Consider the following 27981-nt stretch of genomic DNA (forward strand, 5'->3'; position numbering starts at 1 on the left):
GACCCCTGGCTTCCGGGCAGGATGTGCAGGGGAGGGGCACCGTGTCACGCTGTGTCTAAAACCTTCCTTTCCCTTTCAGGTCCCCCTGCCCATGCACAGACCCCTGGATCCTGCAGACCCTGATATCCTCCTGCTCCACTTGAAACCACCCTTTCCATTGTTCCTTCTGTGGGGGCCAAATTCTGACCCCCTGGTGCCTTGTGGTAGATCGTCCTGAAGACACTGGTGATTTAATCAGCACTTTGAAGACTCTTTGCCCAAACGAATGAGCTCTGGACAAATTACAGCTGTAGTGGCAGTGCTGGGGAGGGTAGCGTTCCAGGTGGCATTCGGCCCTGGTATCCTGAACGCTCTGCCCAACCACTATTCAAAGCCCAGCGGCCGGGAGGCGAGATGCTGTCTCCTCTGTTATGTCGAAATGCGTTTGCTGGTCAAAGTGTGATGGGCACTTTTCCAAGGTCATGACCTCCCTCCCTCCGCACAGCTCAGTGGGGGTGGCTCTATGACATTTCCTGTACATTTCAGATTTGCCTTTTTGATGGGAAATTTGTAAGATGCAGAACAAATTAAAACTTGGTCTGTCCCTGGGTAAAACCAGAAACACAGAAACTACTTCTCATTTATTCCTTCTATGCCACTGAACTCAGCACCGTTTTCTGCCCCCGTGGCACCCCAAGGACTTCCCGACCTGCAAAACGACGTCTACTTCCCAGTGGAGCCTGGGTTGCAACCAAGGCTCTGCAGGAACTCACTGCCGCGCAGTGCAAAGAAACCTCCTTCACAAGGTGTCAGTTTTGCAAAATGTAGGCAAAGTCCCCTCCCGGGCAGGCAGGTGAAGGCTTATGTGACAGACACACAGAGCACCTAACACAGAAAGAATGTGATAGGGGTTTTCTTCCCATTCACCAAGGCTTAGTGCAATGACATCCAGTTCATTTCATAGCTCCTTTTCTAGAAAGATCCCAGAGGAAAATGAAGAACCCTATCCATTCATTATAACATTTCATTTATTAAGTGTTTATTAGAGGGCTGGGGATATTAGGTACGTTGTATCACTGTTTTTCGGACAGATGGGTTTGTAAATTAGGGAGGAGGGATGGGAGAGGTGCGGGTGGGTGGTGTTTCTGGTCATATCGACCACAAGAAACGGGGGTGCTCTTGGCACTCAGTGGGTGAGATTTGGGTACATGGAAGCTTTAAACTGCCCAGAAGGGTCACATGCAGTGAAGAATGGTCCTGCCCAAATGCAGGTGGCACCTGCTTTGTTTCTGACTCAATCCTTCTGAGAACCCTGAGGCACAAGGATTCCTAGCCCAGTTGTCCATTGGGGGAAACTGAGGCTCAGGGCAGGACAAACACTCGGTAAGAGGCAGGAGAAAGACTCGGGTCCAGCTCAGGGCTTCCAAGCATGCCTCTTTTCCCATCACAAGATTTCTAGTAAGTTTCGTCCTTTGCTGTGGTCTTATCTGTCAGGAATATTCGGAGCTCCTCTGTCCAAAGTCTTGGATGCCAAAGGTCATTGAAAACCTGAAATTCTAACTTGGAGACTCAGAAGCAGTGCTCATTCCACTCTAACTCTAGGGGACTCACTTCTCCCACCCCTACCTGTGAAGCCAGAGATGGAGAAACAGAGAACTAGAGAGCAGGAGGGGGATAGAGCGGTGGCAGCTGCCTGCCTTCCTTCCCGGCAGGAGCCCAGTACTCACAGAGCCTTATCACCAAGCCGGGCCCAGGTCCTCAGCCCGCACGTCCTCAGCCCACACGTCCTCCTGCCACAGAATGGTGTTGGAGACCCAGCAGCCTGGTCAATATTTGCCAGGTCAATTCCTGGAACTAGTGTGAAGACAAGCACAGCAGGCGGGAAGGGCTCTTCTGTTGAGAGCTCCCATCCGGCTGCTTGTCCTCAGACAAGCGGATGGTCTGGGGCCCAGGTGGGTCTGAGGTGCTCCGATGCTGGTGAGGTTGGTGGGGCCTTTGCTGCTGGACCCTGTGCCTATCCTTTGAATTAGCCAATCGCCCTCACCAGAAGACAGGGACTCCATCCTCCACCACCACACCAAACTGTTCTGGTATTTTACCCACATTTTAAAGAAGGATCACACACAGAGTGGGGTTGGGAGAGGACTGGAGCGAAATTCAGTAAATAGAGCAAGGTCTTCCCTCCTACTGTGCTGAAAACCCCATAAAGTGGGACCATGGATGCTGCTTACTGGTGTGTCCCAGTATCCACCAGGAACTAAAGGAATGTTTCTTAGAGATGTTCTTGATGATAGAATGGAGGTGCCTTGTGTGTTCTTTATTTGAAATTTTTTTTAATCTCCAAATTGCCGACAAAGAGCATGTCTTGTTCATTACCAGAAAACAATAAAACATCATTTTTAAGAAGTAGAATTAGTGGGCTGGGGTTGTGGCTCAGCAGTAGCACACTTGTCTGGCATGTGTGAGGCACTGGGTTCAATTCACATATAAATCACATATAAATAAATCATATGTAAATAAATAAAGGTCTATCAACAGGTTAAAGAAATCTTTTTTAAAAAGAAGTAGAATTATTTAATTGTGCAAGAAATCTTGTTATTCAAGAAAAGCTTGTTTTTCACTTTTCAAGTGTGAAGTTTCCCAGGAGACTGAGCCTGATTCTCTGAGGGACGGGGAGGAGGTTTATGTTTGTAAAACTCCCTGATCAGATGCAGCTTCTTCATGCAGACTTATTCATGTCTGGTCCTAATCTGATGCTGAATTTCCTCCACTTGGTGGTCTCTGAGCGGCTCCCAAGGTGATTGACATCTTGACTCATATCTCACAAGAGACCTGAAGCCGTCTCAAAGGCCCCATGCACAGAAACAGCTTGTTGTCCTAAGCTACTATCAAATTTGGGGGTGATTTGTTATGCAAGAAGAGGTAAATAATAGAATTTGTTAACGTGAGTCTTCAGGAAGAAGTTAATAGGAGGTGGTAGAGATCATAATCCATTCTCTGAGAAAAAAAAATGTGAGTAGTTTTCTATGCAGAGGCCCCAACCAGCACTTCCAAACATCCGATTTCTCCTGTTCGCTAAGTGGAGGTGATCCCTAGATGAGGTGACTGGGAGAATCACTCCAGCACAGCCTTCGTCCATCCCCTCCTGTGAGGCTGTGACAGCTCCTGCCACACCGTTTACAGTAGGGAGACTCTTTCTTCCCTCCAGCCCCTTTCACTGAGCTCCTGCCTCCTGTGCTCACCTGCAGGCTCTGCCACCTGGAGAGGTGTCTGCAGGCTGGCAGGTGCAGGCTGAGCTCACTCAGGTGACAGTGCTTCTGCTCCTGGTGTCCCTCACCGCTCTCCTGGTGCCAGTGGGGATAATCTCTCTGGGCATGATGCCCAAGAGTGCAAAGTTCAAAAGAGCACACAAACATGCAGGTCGGCCACAGCTAATGGGTCACAGGGAGAGGTGGCCTCACTCCAGAACACTCTCACTTGTCAAGCTAATGCTGCCGGATTAAAAGGCTTTCGTCCAAGATGTCACTGCCATTCCAACCTCTTCTGCCATGGTTTGGGTTTGGAATGCCTCCCAGAATCCCAAGCGTAGAAGACTCGGTTCCCAGCGCAGCAGTGTGAGGCTTTGGAAAATGATTAGCTTAAGAGGGCTCTGGCTTTATCAGTAGATGAATCAATTTGATGAATTATAATTTGGATGGACTACTGGCAGGTGGTGGAAACTGTAGGCAGGTGGGGCGTGGTTGGAGGGAGTAAGGTCACTCGAGGTGGACCCTTGGGGACCACTTCTTATCATGACCCTGGCTTCTTTCTCTTGCTTCCTGGTCATCAGGAGCTGAGTAGCTTTCCTTTGCCATGATATTCTGCCTCCCCTCCCCTCAGACCCAAAGCAATGAATGGGCTGAAGCTTCTGAAATGGTAGGGTCAGGCAGCAGCCACCAAAAGGAGGCAGATTAAAAAGGCTGCAGAACGAGGCTTTATTGAGATTTCACTCCTGGCGAGACCCTCCAGACCAACAGGGTGGGTCGGGGAGAAGTGCATGGTTGGGCTCAGCCGGACTGGAATTTTTATTGGGCTTAGGGACAGGAATGGGGGGGTTTAGAGTCCCTTGTCCTACTGGGGTTGGTTGGGGGAGCTTGCTGAGATCCATTGGTCAGGAGACCCTGCTGATTGACAGGCAGTTCTGTCCACACCTGGCTCTTTTGACGGAACAGGGTTTTTTTGCTGTGGCTATCCCCAACTATGTAGTTCAGAAGCCTTTGTAATCAGTTTATGGAAGAAATTTGGAAAAGTGTGAAGATGCAGGATGGAGAAGTCTCAGAACATGGAGCACTTAAATGGGTGATTCTGCTGTAAGTTTGGAAGACCACAATGCTGGTAACCACGGGGACAGTAAAGACTGTGCTGAGGTTTCAGATGGGAAAGAGGACCCTATTGGGAACTGCACTTGAGGCTATTCAAGTTATTACAAAGAACTTGCCTATATTTTGCCAATGTCCTGACACTTTGTGTCAGGTTGAATTTAAAGGTGATGGACCAATTAATGTGATGGAGAAAATTTTAAGGCAGCATAGCATTCAAGCTGTGACACGGATATCACTGGTGACTTAGCCAAATGAGACCAAAAATCAGAGTATAAGGATGTAGCCATTTAGCTAGAAAAGTGTCTATATAATTTGGACCAAGGAAGTTGTTCTTGCTGATATGTGTGCCATTTTAAGAGAGGCCAAGGACTTTGAATGGAGACAAAAGGAAACATGCCTTAAGGACGTCTCGGTAAGCAGCAGGATTATCCCTGTCATAGACTCAAGGGCATAAAAGTAAAAACTTTTTTGAAAGACTTTGCTTTATAAAGAGATTTCTGAGTGACCTGCTCCCACAGGGCTGCCTAAGAAGTTGGTTCCCCACGATTAGTTTCACTGAGCTCAGCAGCCAGGTACCCAAAGGCCACTGCAACCATGGTCCAAGGGGACATGGCTGTGCTTCTGCTAGTGGCAGTTCTTGGCCTCATCTGCATGGTGATGGTTTTACAGACATAAAGAATGCAAGAGAAGGGGCTGGGGTTGTGGCTCAGTGGTAGAGCACTTGCCTAGTATGTGTGAGGCACTGGGTTTGAGTCTCAGCACCACATATAAGCAAATAAATAAAGATCCCTCAATAGCTAATGAAAATATTTTTTAAAAAAAAGAATGCAAGAGATACAGGGTCACTGCCCCCCCCCAAGAAAATAAATTCTCCATTTTTTCTCAAAAATCTTTCCTGATTAAGAAGGTAACATGCCCTAACTCACTCCAGCCATACATCCCTGTAGTTAGGAGGAAAACCAAGAAAGACCCTCCTAAGCTTCCTGTCCTGAAAGTTTATTTCCAGAGATGGTCAAACAAGGTGTCCCACCCCCCTCCCCTCCCCTCCGCCTTCTTGCAGTGCAACTTGTCTTTCCTTATCAAAAGTTGGAGTCTCTCTCTCTTCCTCTCAAATGTGGGCTTGGCCCTAAGACTTGTTTTGATGACTAGAATGACATCAGAGTGACACTGTATAACCTCTGAAGTTAGTGAAGCCAGATTTAAAAATAGGTAGTCAGTGTAGTTAGGTAAATCGGGTCTAATATCGAGTAAGATCCAAAATGGAGGCCATTGAGAATGAAGTCCAGAAAAAGCAGAACAACTCTTGGAATGTTAATGTCCCCAAGGCCCAGAGCCCATCCCAAAGAAGTGTTAATAAAACAGCGCCCAGCAAACTTGAAGATGCTGACTCAAAAGTCCTTCCTGCCCAGATTACTCCTTTGGCCCACCTGTGCCCCACTCTTGACAGAACAAAGGACAGAAATGTGACAGGAATGCGGGAAAGATAAAAGAATACCTTAGCTATAAAAAGGGGAGACAACCGCGTTCCCAAGGATTCCATCTCTTGAGTCCCCTTCTTCCTCCGGGAGAAGTCTTTTCTGCTGTCCTTTAATAAAGCCTCTACTTTCCACTCTGACCTTGCCTTGGCGTGCTTCTCTGGTGTTATTCTTCAACATTGGGGAAGCAAGGACTCGTCACTGGTCAACAGTGGTAACATTAGTCTGAATGGCATGGGGCTCCTGTTTTCACCCATTTGGAACACTTCTTGGTGGAAGTCAGCCACCAGGTATGAGACCTGACTGCCTGACTACCTCATGCTGCTATGAGGAGCTCATATGAAGAGATGGATATTAGGAGGAGCAAAGATGTGCCAGAGATGGGGGAGTGTGCATCAGACTTTTGACTGCAGCCCACCCCCCACCCAGCTGAAAACACATCCACATGGCAGCATGTGGATCAAAGGAGCCAACCAGTTGAGCCCTGCCCTGATTCCTGACCCATAAATCGGTGAGTTGATACCCAGTGTTTTGAAGCCACTATGTTTTGGGGGCATTTTAAGGCAACAATACAGCAATAAATAACCAAAACAGAAACTGCTACCCCAAACTAGCATACTGTCAAAACAAAACCCAGGGGCTGGTAGAGGCCTAAAGGAGTCTGTTAGGGGTGGCTAGACAGGCAGTGAAGATTCTGTTTGGGTGGTTGGAAAAAAGGCAGTTCATATTATGTAGTTATGGGATTTGGGCAACATTGCCATCTTTGTAACTTGGAAGAAAGAAAATTACTGAGTTAACTTGTGAATCTAGCCAATAAAATTCCCTGGTAGATCTCTGAAAGTGTGATTTACCTCTTTCATCTGTATTTGATTAAGTATGACATGAGAACAAAAGATTCTCAATGCAAGAAAGAGCTTGAGGTCAAACATCAAACCCCAAACACAGTTTGTGAACTATGTGCTCAGACTCAAAGTCAAGTTTGAGTGTAGTCCCAAGACTCTGTTAAGATCTCACAAATATTAAAAATGGAGCCTTCTGTATTTTCTCATATAGATAAAAGGACTCCTAATAATGTGATGAGCATTGTCCCATGACACCTTATTCACAACCTGAAGTAGAGAGGAATTTTCGCAAAGATATTTGTAGGTATAGCTTTTCTCTAATGATATAGATGATTATTTGATTCTTAGACAACCCATAAGGGTTTTAAAAGAGCTGTATTGGGACTAAAAGGGACAGAGATGTTTTAAAATGCAAAGAGGACTTTGGTTCTCCAATTCCCTATTGGAAGAAAGCGGAAAGAAGTTTGAGAAACCACCTTAGGTGTGATATGGGCCATTTCTTATGGAGGAGAATGAATGATATAGAAGGTGGAGCCATGAAGCACCACTTCTAGAGAGCATACTGGGACTCTGATCAGCAAGCTTTTGTTGTTCACAGATGAGAGGAAATTGAAGGTCTGTGCCTGTTGGATTTCAGAATTGTGTGGATCAGTGACTACTATATGCTGACAGGGTGGTTTGTTTGTTTCTTTCTTTCTTTCTTTCTTTCTTTCTTTCTTCTTTCTTTCTTTTTTTCTTTCCATCTTGCAATCCAGTAGCTTATTTTTTTATTTATTATTTCTAGATATACATGACAGTAGAGTGTATTTTGACATATTATACAGACATGGAATATAACTTATTCTAATTAGGATCCCATTCCTGCAATTGTCCATGATGTGGAGCTTCACTAGTCATGTGTTCATATATGAACTTAGGAAAGTGATGTCCAATTCATTCTACTTTCCTGTGTTCATATATGAATACAGTTTTCTCTTTTTAAATGAGATATCTCTTGTGATATTCTGTCCTTGAATCCCCATTGTGTGTGGGGGGGTGGAGCAATAACTTATCTTCTTATTTTATAGGTCCCTGTACCCAAGAAAACACATCCAAGTGGCACCAAGGAGCCACTTCTATACCAAGGAGCCTCATCTATACCTGGAAACAATTTACATGTTAAAGTCCTTGACTTTGAGCTGATCCTGATGTTGTGATAGGATGAGACTTGTGGGGGTTGGTGAGCGTGTTTGGACATTTTCTTTTTTTTTTTTTTTTAAAGAGGAGAGGGAGGGAGGGAGAGAGAGAGAGAGAGAGAGAGAGAGAGAGAATTTTTTTTTTTAATATTTATTTTCAGTTCTCGGCAGACACAACATCTTTGTTGGTGTGTGGTGTTGAGCCACATCCCCAGCCCCGTGTTTGGACATTTTCTACATGAGAAGGATGTAACTGTTGTTAACACTAATAAGACTAATGGATGGTTAAAAAAAGAAAGAAAGACTCTCTACTGATGAATTGATGGAGTGCAAGAGACCTGGATTGGCTAGAAAGACTGTACTGAACTCTGTCTTTGAACAGGCCATGGCCTGATACCCACGATTATGAATCCATTTTGTTTGGTTGGTTGTGTAGATGTTCTTTGAAGATTTTCCACCTGGCTTTAATTAGGTCAACCAAACCTGCCTTTAGAATATTGTTACTATGCTTTGAATGAAACATTCACACCATGTTGTGATAGTCATTCTCAATATTCTGTCATAGGTTTATTTATTTTTTCCATCTTGAAATCATGGATCATACTAATGGCCATGCTGTTTCCCTCTACACCATCTCAGTTTTCAGGAGCACGAGAGAGTCCTTTCACAAACCCTCCAACCAAAGCCCCAACCTCTGTGCTCCACTTCCTGCCCAACAGGGGACATCATCACCTAAGTCCTCCCCACCGCTGGGGTTTTCCCTGCCTTCTGCCTCCTGACCAAACCTGCTGCTCCCACCAGCCCAGTGTGAAGTGGTACGCACCACCTCCTTGGCATCCTATCATGCCGGATTAAAACGAAGTCCAAACCAAACGTCAGGTACATTTAAAACATGTGAACAACAAGTATCTCAAACAACAGAAAGCCGAACCCTTCTCCAGCTGACAGAATCCCGGCTCTGACTGTTCTAGTATCTTCTTGCTGACATATGTCTGGGAGACTTCTGAGAGCTACTAGACAGGACTCAATGTGAACAAATGTGTTGTCAGCTCTCAGTGCCAGCCATTCCCTTCACACTACAGTGGAACATCCTCGCTGTTCTTGGAACAGTGGACCTCCAGGGAGCCACAGCGAAGGACGCATTCCTCACCGCCTTTATAGAGCACCCAAGGGCAGAGGACCCAAGGGCAGAGCACCCAAGAGCAGAGCACCCAAGAGCAGAGCGCTGGGGGGACAGAAGCTCAGCGCAGGCAGCAGTAGGGAGGCTACAGGCCAGAGCCTCCAACACCTGGGCTTTGGTACTGGGCTCCTTCTGCCCGGGGAGATCCCTGGGCCTGGGTCAGTTGTTTTCCAGCCTAGAGCCACTGCCCACCTAGGTGGAAAGCGAAGTGGGAGAGTAGGTCGGGGACTCAGTGCCCCGGGAGCTCTGCCGGCTCCCAGCGTAACTCCAGTTCATTTCTTCCCACGAAGGAGAGTGTAGGAGAGCCCGCATGAGGTTCCCCAAGGGCACGTCCAATGTGGGAGACACTGGAGTCCCCCGGAAGGGATTCTGTGGGTTTGGGAATCCAGGGCTCCTCTGGAGTTGCAGGAGTCACCCCACCCCTGGCCAGGGGAGTGGCTGGTGTCTGCAGAGGCCTCCTGAGGGACTTGTGGAGACGATGGTGGAGACCACCCAGTGGGCGTGAGCTGCCCCTGCCTTGGTGCCACTGTGGCCCACATCATCATGTGTGATGCAAAGTAAGGGAGCCAGACTGACGTCACTTCAAACTAGCAGGGAGGAGGCTGAGCACCCAGAGGGCCATGCGTACTCGCGCTTGTGCGCGTGTGTCCAAGTGTGCACCTGCGCACCACGCCAGAGCAGCAGGGCTCCTGTCCCCAGGGAGGTCTTAGCCAGCCACACACCAGTCCTGGCTGTTCTCTGGCAGGAGGAGCCCAGCTGGCTTTCGGCAGCCTGCCTCCAAGCACAGACCTCCTCCCTTGGCCAACGCGCCCCTTCTATATGATCTAACCTCTTTGTTGCGCAGTGTTCTGCTTTCTCCCATTCCATCTGTGACACACAATGGCCACGGGCTTCCCGCTGCCCCTCATCTCACTCCTGACTCGCAGCATTGCCCTCCTGTTTCTCAAGCTTTCTGGGACCACCCCCAGGCCCTCCTCACAGGCTGCTATAATCCTGCTTATGATAGGCTCCATTCTACTTTTTTGGGGTGAACTATCTCTCATGCACCTTGCAGGGACCTTGCCAGTCTGATTGACTCCTAGCACACATTAAGTTATCAATAATGTTCGCTGAACAAGTGAGGAAGGAATTAGTGCAGCCCTTGAAATGTCCCCAGATGACCACCCAGTGCTCTGAGTCAGCCCATGCATCATGTTTAGATCAGGACCCTGCAGCTTTGGAGCTCTGTTGCCACTGAATTCACATTTTAGGTTTATGGAATTTATTACTGTAATTCTGCAATAAAGGTGCCTGACCTATGTGCTCTCATTCCCAGGAGCTCAGAGGGATGGAAATGGCAAGCAAGGCAATACTCCTTGGAGCTAGTTTCCAGGAGGACTCATGGAAAGGGGCACTGTCCAGGGTCACTGGGTTTGGCTCATCACCACAATCCAATTGTCAGTTTGATGCTGAGCCTCAGCTCCCCTCCATGAACACAGTTCTGCTGGGGTCTGGGGGACCCTCAGAAGAGGAGGCAGCAAGTCTCAATGACCCTCTAGGAGCATCAGGAAACACTTCCTGTGCATTCTCAGTGTGCAAGAAATCAACAGGGTATTTCCCACTTGAGCTTTAGTGGTACTTTCAACTTTCTCTAGAGAGAGAATAGGGTCTGTGGCTTCATTCATAATCACCAGCAGGAAAGGCCTGTTGCAGGAGATGACAGGATAAGAAGGGTCATCCCTCCACCAGACCACAAGGTTGCTGGTGGTGGCTGCTTCCGCCTCTGTACCCTCCTCACTAGGCAGCCTTGTGAGTGCCTGCCAAGAGGAAAACAAACTTAAGTGGCTCCCAGGGAGACCTCGTGACATGGCCTGGTATTGCCAAAGGTGGTGCTTCATTGGTTTTCTAGAAAGTTGGCTCTTGACCTAAGGTTCACGTGCTCCTAAGCTTCAGAGAGGCTGAGAATGCCCCCGGGTCATGGTCATGATTTTTCAGAGGTGCACTTAAGTGCTTCCCTTGGGAAAAGGCCTGTTATGCTGATCATATTCCAGAGGGACCTCTCTGCTTTCCTTCCCTGGATACCAATGACAAGCGACCCCTTCAGTGGCTCCAGGACCACTTTGGACCATTATAATCCATTCTTGAATTAAAATTTTATGTCAGAGATCAGAAGGGCTGGCAGGTACCAAATAGGATAAGACTCCTGCAGGGATGGGGAGTGCCTGAGGGTGCCATTGGCCAAAGGGTCACATGTGGCTGAACCCCAGCCATGACCACTACATAGGGTTTTGGCTCACTGTTGCCACAGAAGAGTTGAAATCAGCGATTGGTATCAAGAAGTTTAGGAATCTGGACTTTTATATACAAAACACTAAATCAATCTCTCTCTCTCTCTCTCTCTCTCCCCCAAAACTTTAGGCAAAGCACAATATTAAGAGTACAGATGGCCCATGGGCAGCCCCACTGTGACATCTGTGTGGGGACCTAAACCTCAGGGAGGAAGGAAGTTCAGACACCTGGGAGGCAGGCGCCTGCTCATCCCGGCCAGTCTTGGGTCAATTTTCACGGGGCTGGAGTTGAACATTCTGAACATTCATTTGAAGAGGACAAAAGGTGCCTGTGGTGAGGGGAATGGTGACCACATAGTTACAGATGTGGCAGCCATGAGACGTGGCCTTTCTCTGGCCATAGAGAAATCATTTCACCTCTCAGCCTTCTGTTTCCTGAAGGGAGAGCTCTGCTGGCTGGTCTCTGCTGCACTCCCAGCATGGACTTCTTAGGATCATCTCTCCAGTCAACTTACTTTAGAAACCTCTCTTTGTAATTCCAGAAAAATCAGTGTTTTTGCAAAGGTTATCACAGACGCCCATCTTCAGGAGGAGGCAGAAATGGAAAATTGGGGAATGAACGCCTTTATCCACCTGTGGAGGAGGGACAGGGAAGGGTGAGGGCACAAGCCCATGTTGTCTCCATCTCTGCCTCTAGGTGGCAGTGCAGGAGACTCTTCTTCCTCCGCGAGCTGTTGGCTGTGGCTAAGGAGCTCCAACCAGCACAACCCCAAATCACCAGGTTGCTCTGGAAGGAAGCCCCCAGCTAAGCAAGCCCTGCGCTGAAGATAAGCAGGAAGACAATGGACCCCTAATGAGGGAGGGAGCAGAGGTGAGAGGGCCCACAGGACAGACTGTGGAAGAGACCAGCCAATGGGAGGCACCAGATGGTGATGGACACTCCTCTGCAACCTCTACCCAGAGGCCTCCCCAGGATCCCTGAGACAAGCCCTGCTACTCCACTAGAGCAGCAAAGTCCAAAGAGATGTTTGGCAATGTGGGGAATGTATCTATACCTGCACCATCCAATATGACCATGAGCCTCATGCAGCTACAGAGCACCTTGAAATGTGGCTAGTGCAAACGAGGAACTTTTAATTTTACTTGACTTTTATTCATTTAAACTTGAATAAGCACACAGGGCCACTGGCTACTGTATCAAACAGACCCTTAGAGTTTGGTGAGATGTGTTTTTCCCCCCTTTCTTGCACCAGTCACCCTGAATCAAGAGTAAAAAAAAATCTTCATTTATTGAAGGTTTAGTATTGCCATCTATCCTAGATGGCGACCTAATTCTGGGTTCACAAAACCTGACTATTCCAGTAACTTAAGAAAACGACAAAGAAAGCACACAAACACACAGAAGTACCTTTTCAATAATCTGGGGACAGCTCTGAGACCTTAGGGGTCTGTGTAAAGAGAGCAAGCCACTGGAATTCTTTATTCTTATATAGGGGACACACAAGGGGTGGTTCTGTGGGACATTCTATCCCTAAAAGGGCAAAAGGGTAGGATTACAATGGAACAGGTGGGTGTAACTCAACCCCAGCGGGTGACACCTACACCTGGAGCCATGCCTTATTATCCGAGCTGGGGGTAACACCCAAGTTACTGCCACCTGGCACTGCTGTGCTAGACTGAAGGCAATAATTGTTTAGAACCTGGTGCATCAGGACTTAAAGGTGTGTTCATCCAGGGCAGCTCCCGACAGTTCAGAATGTGCCAGGCATTGTCCCAGGCACTTTCAGCAATGATTCTCCCAATTTGAGATGGCAAGTCTTTTAAAAAATTTTTTTCCCGATGATTTTAAAATGCTTTTACTGTGAAATTTCCTTTGGTGTTTTCCATATTATTGTTTATGATTTTAGTTTTACCATGAATTCAATCCCCCCAATTTTAGTCATCATCCTTTTTATCTATAGTCAATTCTTATTCAAGTTTACTAAAAACACATCCATTTATTAATGCTGTTTCTTCTGCATTTCAAAGAGGAGCACTTAAAGATTCCTTTAGCTAGTTTGATAGCATTCTGTGTCAGGAGTAATTTTTCCTTAGCATTCTGAAGATATTATTTACGTCTTCTGGGATCTACTGTTACTCAAGCCCTCTGAGGAACCAGTTATCATTTCCTTGTAAATGTTTTCTCTTTTTTCTTTGATTTCTTTTAAGATTTTCTTCATAGTTTAGATATCACATTGTTGTGCTGCAGTTGTATCTCGGTGTGAATTTGTTTTGATATATTTGGCCACTGCAGCTTGCCGCAGTCTGGCTGGGCACAGAATCACGAGCCACTCAAGCAGGAACAAAACTTTATTTTTGAAAATGCCGCCAATACTCTGTACGCGTCAGGCAAGCAAGCCGGTCCACCCACGCGGTCGCGTCTACTGGAACCGGGGCCCAGGACCTCCCCCGGAATTCCCTCCTACTATCCTTCCCCAACCAATGGGAACTCTCCAGGAGTCCCGTAACATGAGTCCCTTAGCAGGCCAAGGTGAACAGCAGGAGTCCAATTTCCATATGAATATAAATCTTAACATAATGATATCATCTCAATGGCTAGCTGGCAGCACCTTACAACCAAAAGTGCCATGCATCATATTATTTGGTTGTGGCTCCTAGCATCTGCCCCCTTCTGTTTAATTAAGCAACAGGCAATGTGGCTAGGGACCATGCCTGTTAGGTATGTCCAATTCAACATATGGTTCTTACCCGTCATCGGAAAACTGACTTCTAGGCGTCAGCCTCCTGTCTTAGGTTGATACCACTGTAACTGAATCATACCCGTCACTGACTACCGGTCCAGTATATAGCCATACCTGTGGATAGGCCTATGCACCAGTGGGGGGGGTGAGGTTCTTTGCCTCACCTCAGTTGGCCCCCAAAATTAGACCATCACTAGTAGAAGGGAGGAGGATACAGAAATGCCACAACATCAAGTCAATTGATGGCTCCTTCGGAAAAATTGTAACTGGTGACACATCAGCTAAGATACGCCAGCACTACCATAATTCGCTGTATCAACAAATAGAGCAAAATGCATACAAGTGATACATAGTCCAGGCAAGTTTTGTAAGCAGTTCAAAGTGGAGGAATCTATCAATATGTCCATTTCCTCCCAAAATAAATCGACTCAGTGATTGAGCATTACTTGTTGAGTTATTTTTTATTGATGCATCAGTTTATATAGTTTGTTGTGATAATTATTGAAGAAGTTGTGTAAGGGTAAAATTTCTAAGCTGATTCTAAACTGCAAAATTAAAATGTAAAAGACCCGGGCATCTCAAAGTTCCTCTGTTACACCCAGAACCTGAAATTCCTGAGATAGTTAAGACAACGCCCTACTGGCCATTTAGCCTAGGGCCCTGTGCAGTTTGTCACAGGGCCCGAACCAATCAGTGTGAATGTGTACCCAGCTTAGGAATGACCAATCACCCCTGCCTGACCTGTTCCCGCCAATGAATGTGCTAATCATGTCTCAGAGTTGTTGTTCAATTTTCCTGCGCCTCATGATGATTTGTTCTGATGTATGCAAAGCCCACCACCCTCTCCAGAAAGAGTACTTAAGCTCTGCTTGACCTCTGCTCTGGGCTCTGGGCTGCTCTCCCTTCTTGAGTGAGCACGGAGCCCCAGCGCGCTGGAATGGATCCCCAATAAATCCCCTTTTGCCAATTGCATGGAGCCAGTCTCTTGTGTGGTCTCTTTCTCCGACACTCCGCCAGACCCTTACAGTTGTAGTTTGGTTTCATCTTTGTCTTCACCGGCACTAGGATGAAAATAGGGATTTTGACAATGATGTTAAGAAAAAAAAAATGTAACATTTCAACAGGTATTAAGAAAACAATTTTTAGAACAATTTACATTATCCTGAACAGAATTATTAAATATAATGAAAAGGAAAGGTGAAAGTAAACAAACAGATCTGTTAACCTGCTTATTTGTACACATATTAAAACAGTCTTTAACAGCTGTTTACCCAAATTAAATTAAACCATTAAAATCATGTGAATAATAAAAAACATTTTGGATCCATATTTTTATGAGCGCTCCTCATATATGATATATGGACATACGCACATACAGACATACAACACAAAACAGAAATGTGCACACGTAACATACAACACATAAGACAATAGTAAAGGCCTTGTAGATTTACCTAGGTGAAATCTCCATTGCAATGTTTAAAAACTCCATAGTGAAAAAATAAAACTGATCAGAAAAACATTAATTTATGTCTGTATGAGCTCAAAAATAAAATGGAACTTTATGATGTGGGAAAAAGCAATAATAAAATAGATATTGAAAAAAGCATCCTGGTTGATCACTGTCGCAGATGTAAGAATAGCCAAGCTGGAGTTCTGGATATCAGCTGTTATGGATTTGAGTCAAATCATCTTCGTTTTGGTCTGTAGAAATTATTTTGGTTAACCTCTCTGGAATCCAAATCGGCTGCTGTTCTTCCTGTGGAAAAACACAGACAGAGCCCCGACTCCAGACTATCACTGGGTCAGGACCTTTCCATTTTCCTGTTAGAATATCTTTCCAAGGTACCTTAGGCTTACGTACATTTTTTGGATACAAATGTTTTTCCGCAGCACTAAGCCCCGATGAATCCAAATTTAAAAAGTTTAGAGTAAAAATGGTTATTTTAAGTTTATCTTTGGGGGATATATACCCCTTTCCAATTCCCTCCTTTTGTTTTAATAAGTACATTTTAGTAGTTTGATGAGCTCTTTCAACTATGCCTTGTCCTTGTGGATTGTATGGAATTCCTGTTATGTGAGTAATGCCAAATGATGAGCAAAATTGTTTAAAAGAGGTAGAAGTATAACTAGGACCATTATCCGTTTTTAACTGTTTTGGAATGCCCACCGTGGCAAAATTTTGTAAGCAATGAGCTATAACATCTTTAGTTTTTTCTCCGGCATGAAGGGAGCCCATCAAAAATCCGGAAGAAGTATCAACTGTAACATGCAAATATTTTAATTTTCCAAATTCTGGCAAGTGTGTGACGTCCATCTGCCAAATATGGTTAGGTATCAGTCCTCTAGGATTGACTCCAAGATTAACTTGTGGTAAAAATGTCACACAATTTTGACATTGTTTTATTATATGTCTGGCTTGTTCTTTAGTTATTTTAAAACGCTTTTGTAAAGTATTAGCATTGACATGGAATCTTCTATGAAAATTTATAGCTTCTTCTACTGTGGAGAAAATATATATGTCATGTGTAGATTTATCTGCTAGTTCATTGCCCATACTAAGGGCTCCAGGCAATCCTGTATGTGCCCTGATATGTCCTATAAAGAATGGATCTTTTCTGTCCCAGATTAGACTTTGTATAGCAGAAAACAAAGAGAAAACAGTAGAAGAATGTGAAATCCTATCAGCATCTTCAAGGGATACTATAGCATTAACTACATACTGACTATCAGAAAATAAACTAAATTCAGGATCTTTAAACATCATAAAAGCTTGTAATACTGCATTAAGCTCTACCTTTTGATCTGATTGTTTGGGTACTAAAAATGTAAAAGTTTGATCAGGAGTAACTACTGCTGCTGTACCATTGTTTGACCCATCAGTGAATATATTTGGAGCATTCATGATAGGGGTTTTTCTTGTCGTTTTTGGAAAAACTACAGGATGCTTAGAACAAAAAGACAACAAAGGATTAGATGGCAAGTGATTATCAAATGAAACACTAGATTTACACATGATTATTGCTCAAGTATTTAACTCATTAGCTAACTCATCAATTTGATCCATAGTATATGGAGTAATAATTTTATTGGGAGAAATCCCAAACACTCCCTTTGCTGCTTTTATTCCTTTGAGTATTAATTGTCCTACAGCCTCAGGATATCTAGTAAGAATAGTGTTAGGAGAATAAGATAAATGTATCCACAATAATGGACCTTCTTGCCAAAATACTCCTGTAGGAATATTTTTTGTTGGTAGTACAATAAATAATAAAGGCAAACTTATATCCATTCTATCCAAATGCATATTTTCCATATATGTTTTAATGATTTTTAATGCTTTTCTTGCTTCAGGTGTTAACATGCGGGGTGAATTTGGATCTGATGGACCTTTTAGAATATCAAATAAAGGTCCCAACTCTCCTGTTGGTATGCCTAGATAAGGCCTTATCCAATTTATGTCTCCCAATAACTTTTGAAAGTCATTAAGTGATTTGAGTTGATCTACTCGTATTTGAATTTTTGGTGGACGGACCATGGTTGAGGATAATAGAACTCCTAAATAATTAATTGGAAGATTTAATTGTACTTTATCTATTGCTATCTCTAGATTATAATTTTTTAATAAGTTTGTAAGTGTGGCATAACATTCTAGCAATGTATTTTTATCTTTTTGTGCCAATAACACATCATCCATATAGTGAAATATTTGTAGTTCAGGATTTTGATTTCTAAGTGGCTGGATTGCTTTATTAACATAAATTTGACACATAGTTGGGCTGTTAGCCATCCCTTGAGGGAGTACTTTCCATTCATATCTCTGATCAGGACCTTCATGATTCAGTGCAGGGATAGTAAATGCAAAATGTGGACTATCCTCGGGATGAATTGGAATTGAAAAGAAACAATCTTTAATATCTATAGCTAAAACATGCCAGGTTTTTGGTAAAGCAGACAATTGGGGAATCCCTGATTGAGCAGGTCCCATAATAACCATCTCATTATTAATGGCTCTTAAATCTTGTAATAATCTCCATTTACCAGATTTCTTTTTAATGACAAAAATGGGAGTATTATGGGGAGATACGGAAGTTTGTATATGTCTTTCCGCTAATTGTTGTTTGACCAGATCATGGGCTACTTGTATCTTTTCTTTAGTCAGGGGCCACTGAGGAACCCACATTGGTTTTTCTGATTTCCAAGTAATTTTGATTGTCTCAGTGGCCCTTTCTGAAAACCCAATCCATGTCTATTTATTTATTGATCTATTTGAATTGGTGCTGTCATACCTTGTTCTTGTTCTCTTAATCTTTTTTCTTTCCTAAAGCCTTGTCTAGCCCTAGTAGTGGGCGCGTTAGGATTGATGTTATTTGTTAATGTCAATCCTAATTGATCTAGGACATCTCGTCCCCATAAATTTACAGGAAGATGATCCAATACATAGGGTTGTATAGTTCCTTCACATCCTTCAGGATCCCTCCAATCTAATAACATAGCACTTCTATGGGGATTTGTTGCCACTCCTAGGCCTCGAAGCGTTTGAGTGGCTTGTTGTAATGGCCAATGTTTTGGCCATTCTTGACGAGATATGATGCTGAGGTCAGCACGTGTGTCCAGCAGCCCATTAAAGTCATGTCCTTGAATATTTAATTTTAGCATTGGGTGAGAATCTAAATTTAAAGACAGCATAGCCCAATATACACCTGTGGAGCCTAATCCCTTGGAACCTCTTTCTACATTACAACTGGAAAATTTATCATGCAGGCTGGGTATTATTAATAACTGTGCTATTCTATCTCCTGGTGAAATTACTGATATACCTCTTGGAGAACTAGCTATAATTTTTATTTCACCCTCATAATTGGGATCAATTACCCCAGGACTTATCATAAGTCCTTTTAGTGTAGAAGAACTGCGTCCCAATAATAAGCCTACTGTTCCCTGGGGAAGAGGTCCTTTTACTCCTGTGGGAATGATTTGAACTCCCATCTCTGGAGTTAGTAGTGCTCTGGCAGAGGCACAGATGTCCAACCCTGTGCTCCCTCTAGTTTGTCTGATGAGAGATTTAATGGATAATGCGTCCTGGGCACTACCTTGATGGTGCTGTTGGGTTCCTCCATTGCCCCATATATTTGTGGTTTTGGGCCCCGGGGCATTGGGCCCTCTAGTCCATTTTTTGGCAATGGAGCCTGATACCTTTCTCCATGATATCGTGGGTAAACACTTGGTCCTTGTCCGTTTTTTGATAACGGAATACCCTCTATGGTGGTTTGAGAACGGCATTCATTAGCCCAATGTCTCCCTCTAATGGCATCGTGGGCAAATACCCGGTATTCTATTCCTTTGATACCTAGCTTTGTTAAACCCTCCTCCTATGGGGCAACTCCTTTTAAAATGTCCTGTTTGATTACAATTATAGCATGTTTTTGGCCTGGCATCTAAAGCCTGTTGTACTGCTGCTAAGACTTGCCCTTGTTCATTAATGTCTCTACATAATTTAATATATGTGTTTAAATCTTCATGTCTCCATGGTCTAATGACCTCTCTGCAGCAATGATTTGCTTGATCATAAGCCAGTTGTTTTATAAATGGCATTGCCTCTTCTGTATTTCCAAATATTCTAGAAGCTGTCTGAATAAGCCTATCTACAAATTCAGCGTAAGGTTCATTAGTTCCTTGTATTACCTTAGATAATTGACCTTGTAAATCTCCATGCCCCTGTAAAGTTTTCCATGCCCTAACTGCATCTACAGCAATTTGTGCGTATACGCCAGGGTCATATTCAATTTGCTGTCTTTGACCCTCATAAGGTCCCTTTCCTAATAACATCTCTAGATTTCTTTGAGGGTAACCTGCTGCTGCATTTCGCCTAGCTGTCTCCATGCAAAATTCCTCATTGGCAACCTTCCATAACAAATATTGTCCTCCATTTAGCACAGATCGACACATGTTAGCCCAATCTGCTGGTGTCATGTCCAAGTTGGTAATAGATTCAACCATACTTATGGTAAAGGGTGCTTGCGGACCATAGGTTGTTACAGCCTCCTTTAATTGCTTTACTGTTTTGAAATCTAAAGCACGGTGAACTCGTTGCCCTTCTGCCTGCTCAAGTAAAGGGCATGCTAATCTTTGGGGTCCTGCCTCAGGATTCCGTCCATCAACTACGGGAGTTGAGGGCCGCTCAGCTGTAGATGGAGCTGTTGGTTGAATTATGCCCTCTGGTGATAGAACGGAGTTAGTAGCAGCCTCCCCACCTGATGGCAGTTTTTCTTCTAAGCTTGCTTTCTTCAAATCTTCCTCTGTCTGACTAGCTTGAGAGACCTTCTCTTTTGCTTGACTGGTCCAGGGTGTTACAGGTTAAGGGAAGAGAATATACTCAGGTGAATTACAGGTTGATGCTCTAATTAGCCAATGATATAACATTTACAGGAAGCCAGAAACTAGATCCAACCTATGCCTCTGTAGGTAGGGCCATCTTGGCCCATTTCCGTTCAGGCCAGTGCTGGGGTGATTCCACACTCGCTTGACACCCTTCTGATCCCTGGACTTGTTCTTTTCTAGGGTGACAAGGTACTGAAGAGACTGGTGAAAACACAGGCCCAGCCAATGGGAGGCACCAGGTGGTGATGGACACTCATCTACAACCCCTACCCAGAGGCCTCTGGAGCATGGACCAGAGGCCCACTAACCCTCCAGTAGAGAGGCATGGTGTGTCCTGGGAAGAAAGACCAGGACAGCATGGAGTTCTTGGTGACTTGGGGCAGCAGTTATTTATCAAAGCTGTAGAATGACAACAACATAAGGGCCACTTTACTGGCGTTCACTCCCTGAAAGATGGCGAGTCTTAGCTGTAGCATGCTGCCCAAGGTCATGTGCTTAGTGATACAGAAACAAGCACGTGAGTGTTGGAGGGACGCTTTCCAACCCTCAGTGACAAATATCCAGCAACTCCCATCATGGTGGACAGCTCTCTGCCCCTCTTCCTGTCCCCTGGGATGGCCTGGCCATCGCCATTTTCTCTCATTTCCCCCTGCTGCTCTGTGCTCCCCCGCCCTCAGCCCCCTGCTGCTCCTCTTCGCCCACCCCACCCTGGTGCCATCTTGGAGGGAGCCTCTGACACAGCCTGCAGCACCTCTCCACCCGTGGCCTCCCATCTTTACCTCTGTTCTTTCCTCTACCTACGATGCCTCTCCATGTCTCTGTGTGTGCCCGTCTTCACCTGTGGCTCCAAAGCCACCACCTCCTCCTTGAAGCCATCTGCCATCCTAGATGAAAGTGATCTCTCTGCTCCTCAGCATGTTTCCTGCCTGCCCCTGCGACAGGGATCAGTATCTTTTTTGAAGGCTCTTCTTGCTGTTCTCACCCTTTGGATTGTTGAGAAGCCCCCCCCCCCCGCCCTGCTGGGACATGCAGTCCCCGTGGGCCTGCTTCATGGGGAAGTGCTCCCCAGAGCTCCCACACCTCTCCCCCTGCAGCATGGCTCATGTCTTAGCCTGCCCCGTGGGGTCACCTGACTTGGACAAACCTGAGCCAGGCAGCCGGTGGAGGTGAAAGGGAAATAGATCTACACAGAACCCCTGGACTGGAGGAGTTTTGTCTGTTAATTTGTTGTTGTCTTTTTCCCCCAGCATCATGGGGCACCTGGGATTCCTGTTCCAGAAAGGACTTTTATCCTGGAGATCCTTCACCTAGCACAGGAGTCTGTGAATCTTTTCTTCCCATCATGGCAGAGAAAACAAGAGTGAAATCATCAAGCAGCCCTGGGCAGTACCTTCCCTACACTGGATGAGTGTCCAGCAGGCACTAAAATAGGCACCTGAGAGATCAATAGTATGAGGCCCACTTCAGACAGAGGAAAAGCTAAGGCAGCCATGTGACATGTCTAAAGTCACAAACTAACTAGGGGGCACAGCCGTGAACTCAACTTCTGTCCATCTGACTCTGGGTCCTCCCGTCCACCTTTACTCTGGTCCCTTGAAGCCCCGGTCAAAGTCCTTAAAATGAAGGGTCTCTACATAATGTGTATCCTGGACTGGATCCTGGGAAGAAAGAAGGCTAATGAAAACTTAGTGGGATCTGAGTCCACAGTTCAGCTACAGCAAGGTCCCGGCATCAGCTCCCAGGTTGTGTCACGTGCCCCATCGTTATGGGATATGATAATAAATATGAAATGTAAATATAAAACTGGGAGCTAGCGAAGGGTACGTGGGAACTGTTACCATCTTCACAACTTCTCTGCAAATCTAAAATGATTCCAAAATTCTAAAGGGGATTTAAAAATAAAGAAGAGACAAAAGCCCAAGCAGTCAAGCACATAAACCATGAACACACCTGAACCTGGTGTAAGACCCAGGGGAGGGGCAGTGACCTCTCTGAGCTCACAAAGGAGCAATCTCAGGTGGTTTCTGACCAAGTATGGAATCCCTGAGTGGCAAAGCCCTTCCTTTTCTAGTTTCTTTTGAACTTTCTGCTTTCCTCCAGGAGAAAGTCTCATCTGGGTGCCCGCCCATCTTGGCCACCACCGGAGACTCGCTGACTTTCCTTCCAAAGGAAGCAGAACAGGACGAAATACCTAAATGGTGGAATTCAACACCTGAATGATTCTGCTGGGTGCATTTTTACTTTGTATTTGTGATGACTAAGTTTTCTGTGTATGATTGTGATATTAATTGCTCTGTTTTTATTAGAATTATTAGTGCATGTTAATTATACCAGATAATGGGTTTCATTGTGACAATTTCATACATGCATGTAATATAGTTTGACCATATGCACCTCCCTATTTTCCTCTTTTCCCCTCTCCCCCTGGTCTCTATTCCCTTCCCTGGTCATCTCTCTGGTACTTTCTTGTCATCTTTTGTCCCCTGAAATTCCACATATGAAAGGAATGTGATACTTGTCTTTCTGACTTATTTTGCTTAATATGTTGATCTGCAATTCCATCCATTTTCCTAAAAATGACATGATTTTGTTCTTCTTTATGGCTGAATAGTACTCGTGTGTGTGTGTGTGTGTGTGTGTGTGTGTGTGTGTGTGTGTGTAGATAGAGATAGATGCTAAATATTACATTTCCTTATTCCACACATTGGCTGATGGGCATCAAGACGGATTCCATAACTCAGCTACTGTGAATATGTTGCCATAATATGGCACACAGTATCTCTATAATATTCTAACTATGATTCCTTTGGATATGTACCCAGGAGTGGCATGGACGCATTATCTGGTGGCTCTGTATTTAGTTTTTTGAGGCACTTCCCACTGTTTCCTGTAGGGGTTGACCTTATTTGCATTCCCATCAACAATACACAAGTGTGCCTTTTTCTCTGTATCCTCCCTAATGTTTTTATTTTATTTTATTTTTTGTTGTCTTGATAATAGCCATTCTGACTGCATGAGATGGAACCTCATTGTCATTTCAATCTTTATTTCCCGGATCTCTAAAGATTCTGAGCATTTTATATGTTTATCGCCCCTTTTGCTGCTTCTTTTGAGAAGTGTCTGTTCCGTTCATTTGCCCACTTACAACTGGATTTCCTGTATTTTTCCTGAGGTTACATAGTTTGGCTTCTTTATGTTTTCTGGACGTTAACCCTTTGTCCAATGAAGAGTGGCAAGATTTTTCCCATCCTGTAGGCTTCCTCCTCGCTTTGGTGCCTATTTCCTTTCTCACACAGAAGCATCTAATTTGAGGGAATCCCATTTGTCATTTTTTGCTGCTATTTCCTGCACTACTTGGGACACTCTCAGGACATTAGCTCCTATACCCATATCTTCAAGTATTTCCCTTATGTTTTCCTTTAATAGTTTCAAATTTTTTTCCAGTCCTACTGAAGGTCTTCAATCCATTTTGAGTTTTGTTTGTTTGTTTGAGAGAGAGAGAGAGAGAGAGAGAGAGTTTTTTAATATTTATTTTTTAGTTCTCGGTGGACACAACATCTTTATTTTATTTCTATGTGGTGCTGAGGATCCAACCCAGCGCCCCGCGCATGCCAGTCGAGCCTGTTACCGCTTGAGCCACATCCCCAGCCCCTTGAGTTGTTTTTTTTTTTTTTTTTGTGCAGGGTGAGGGTTAGGAACTGAGTTTCCATCTTCTACCAGTAGAAGCCCAATGTTCCCAGCACCGTGTGCTGAAGAGGCTCTCTTTTCTCTAAGACAAGAAGCAGATGGCTGAAGAGGTGCGTGTTTATTCCAGGGTCATCTATGCTGCTCCATGGTCTCCATGTCTGTTTTTACGCAGGTGCCATGCTGCTTGTCACAGTGGCTCTGGACGATGTTTTGAAATCAGATACTGTGATGCTCCCAGCAGGGATCTTTTGCTCAGGATTGCTTTAGCAACTCAGGGCCACTCAGGTTTCCATGTGAATTTTAGGACGGCTTTTTCTAGTTTTGTGAAGAAGGTCACTACTATTTTAATGGGAATTGCATTGAATCTGTAGATTGCTTTCAGAAGTATGGCCCTTAATAATATTAATTATCTTAATCCAGGAACAAGGAATGTCTTACCATCTTCAAACACCTTCTATAATTTATTTCTTCAGTGTTATAATTCTCATTGTAGAGGTCTTTCATTCCATATGTGTCTAGAAATTTGTCCATTTCTTCTAGATCTTCAAATTTATTGGCATATAACTTTTGATAATATTCCTCAAAGATCCTCTGGATTCAATATCTTATTTTTCACTTCTTTATTTATTTGGGTCTTTTCTCACTCTTTTGATTAATTTGGCTAAGAGGTTGTCAATTTTCTTTAAGTTTTAGTGATCCTTTGAATTACTGTTTTATTCTCTATTTCACTTATTTCTATTCTTTATTATTTCTTTCCTTCTCTTGATTTAGGGTTTGATTTGTTCTTGTTTTTCTAAGGACTTAAGGTGCATCATTAAGTTATTTTGTTTGATTTCTCTGCTTTTCTAATGTAGATGTCATAGCTATGAACCTTCCTCTTGAACTGCTTTTGCTGCATCCCACAGACTCTGTTGTATTTCAACCTTCATTTAATTATAGAAATGTTTGATATCCCCCAATTATTTGAATGATTCCCTGCTTGTTCAAAAGTGTACTGCTGTTCAGTCTAGATGTGTTTGTATAATTTCTGCAATTTTTTTTGCTGTTGATTTCTAATTTCATTCCATTATGGTCTAATAAGATGAAAGAAATTATTTCAAGTTTTTTTTTTTTGGTATTTGTTAAACTGTACTCTGTAGCCTAAAGTGTGATCTATTGTCGAGAGAATTCAGTGTGCTGATGAAAATTATGTACCTTCTATGTCCATTGGATAAAATATTCTATAGATCTATTAAATTCATTTGATTTATATTGTAATTTAACTCATATTTCTTTGTTTTTGTTTTGTTTTGTCTGAAAGATCCATCTATTATTGTATTGGGGTCTATCTCTTCCTTTAAGCCCTGAGTGTTTGTTTTATAAAATTGGTTGCTCCAATGTCCAGTGTATGTATTTTTATAATCATTATATCTTCTTAATATATTGTTCCCTTTATCAATAAAGGACCTTTTTTGTCTGTTCTGACTAACTTTGGCTTGAAATCTATTTTATCAGATATGAGCATGGCTATTCTTGCTTTCTTTTGGGTTTCATTTGACTGGAATATCATTCTCTATCTTTTCACTTTCACTCTGTATACGTCTGCCAGTGAGGTGAGTTTCTTGTAAACAGCAAACAGTTAAGTCTTGTTTTTAAGTCTTTTAATTGGAGAATTTGAGCCATTTGTTCATGGTTATCATTGAAAGAAAGGTACTAATTCCTATGATTTTTCTGTTTGAACAAATTTATTTTTAACATAAATGAATTTAAAGATGGGTCTTTACTAAATAATATCCACAGTCCCCAACTTGCATTGGTTCAACTGAAGATTGTTTGACTTTATCATGATGCAAAATGATACACATTCAGTAGAAACCATACTCCAAATTCCAACTATTGATCTTTTCCCAAACTGTACTTTAAATTTTGAGTTTCCATGTTTTCCCAGGTTAGCATTATATGATATCAATGCTCTCTTACGATGCTGGATTATAGCAAAAACCATTGCCTTTTGTTAGCCATGCATTCCAAAGGAGAAACAACAAATACCTCTCAGAATATGATGCTGCTACACTTTCATATTCAGCTGGTCAGGTAGGAGATATTTTCCATTCATGATGAACTCATCAGGGCATACCCCATCATAAATTGAGGAACATTTGTAGTACAAAAGAGATGAGGATCAAGCCACAATCGAGAACGTGGTTCAGGCATGAATAAAATTTGGTGAACTGAGTGATAGTGGGCAATAGATTTCCCAAAGGAAAAGAGAGCCTTGGTTTGGCATTCCTGTTGTATGATGGTTGGTTGTGAGTCTGTGGGCTCATGGGAGCACTCACACAAGGAAGGCTGTGGTAGTTATCAAAGTCAAACCACCGATTTATTTGCTTATTCATTCACAAGATCAGCCAGTCCACAAATGGGTGACCTGGGAAGACTTCTAGAAGTAGGAGTTAACCTTTCCTAGAAGGCAGAGTAACACCTGAGTAACTTCCTGGAGAGGCCGTGTGGGAGTGGAAGGAATGTGGACAGCGACCAGACAGATGAGATGTCATGGCAAATTTAGGGAGTGGATAACGCAGACCCCATGGAGAAGTGAGCTTGGCCTCATCCCCACAGGCAGGCTTGCCGTGCCAAGGCACATGACTTATCTCCTGGGGGGTAGGGGACATCTGGAGGGACCTGGCTTTATCCAGGAAAGGGAGGTTAACATGGTTGCTTTTTCAGCAAATACTTGCTGAGCACACAACTTGTGGCACATACTGGCTGGGGCACTTGGATGGAAGGACACCTGGTCTACTTACAACACCTGGGCTTGCCTGAGTCATTCTTCAACTAAACATCAACAACAGTAGCTCACAGTAGTTCTTCAGCCATAAACCAGTGTCCCCTCTGGGGCCCATGAGGCCCCACCTACCTCTCCAGCCACAACACCCACCTCTCCTGTCTTATTTGGTTGTTCTAGCAAGAGGAATCTCATTTCACTTCCTCGTCCATGCCAACTCTCCACTGTAGGGACTTTGCACATGCTGTTCCTGTTGTTTGACAGACTCCTTCTTCTCCCACCCCAACTACTTCCTCTTTTTTGTTTCTTTTAAAAAATGGAATCAATTTTTCAACTTTTTCTACTGAAGAATGAAAATATGTCTCTGAAGGTAGAAAATCAAATTGAAAAATACTTAGGACATGCAACAGTCATTTTAAAACAGTAATTAAAAGGAAGATGTGTGAAACAATAGAACTTATACCCAATTTTTTATTTTTATAGGTGCATCATGATTATACAGATTCATGGAATTTGTTGTTATTTGTGTGTACACACACAATATAAAACAACATAATTTGGTCATTTTTATTCCCAAGTACCTCCCCTTTCCATTCCTCCCTCCTCCCTGGACCCCCTTCCTCTATTCTACTTATCTCCCTTCTATTTTCATGAGATCTCCCAACACACACACACACACACACACACACACACACCTTTATTCCCCTTTTTTCCTCTCTCACTTCCACATATGAGGGAAAACAAACATACCAATATTGACTTTATGAATTTGGTTCATTTCACTGAACATAATGCTCTCAAGTTACATCAATTTTCCTACAAATGGTACAATTTGATTCTTCCTTATGGCTAAATAAAACTCCATGGTGGGTATGTACCACATTTTCATGATCCATTCACCCATTGACTAACACCTAAGCTGGTTCCATGATTTGGCTATTGCGAATGGTGTTGCTGTAAACATGGGCATGTAGGTATCACTGCAATATGCTGATTTTAATTCTGTATTATACATACACAAAGAGTAGTGTAGCTGGGTCATATGGTGGTTCCATTTCTAGCTTTTTGAGGAACCTCCATACTCATTTCCATGGTGGTTGTACTAATTCACAGTTTCAGCAACAATGTG

General features: G+C 43.8%; 1 long non-coding RNA gene across 1 annotated transcript in view; it reads left to right on the top strand.

Moving 5' to 3' along the window:
- The window catches only part of LOC308646784, a 98566-nt gene extending 98099 nt beyond the window's left edge, over positions 1-467 (top strand). The window contains exon 4 of the long non-coding RNA XR_014021490.1: positions 80-467. This is a non-coding gene — a long non-coding RNA (uncharacterized lncRNA). The remainder of the gene's footprint in view (positions 1-79) is intronic.
- Positions 468-27981: the final 27514 nt, after the last annotated feature.

Source organism: Spermophilus citellus, assembly GCF_964194105.1.
Source record: "Spermophilus citellus genome assembly, chromosome: 4".
NCBI classification, from domain to species: Eukaryota; Metazoa; Chordata; class Mammalia; order Rodentia; family Sciuridae; genus Spermophilus; species Spermophilus citellus.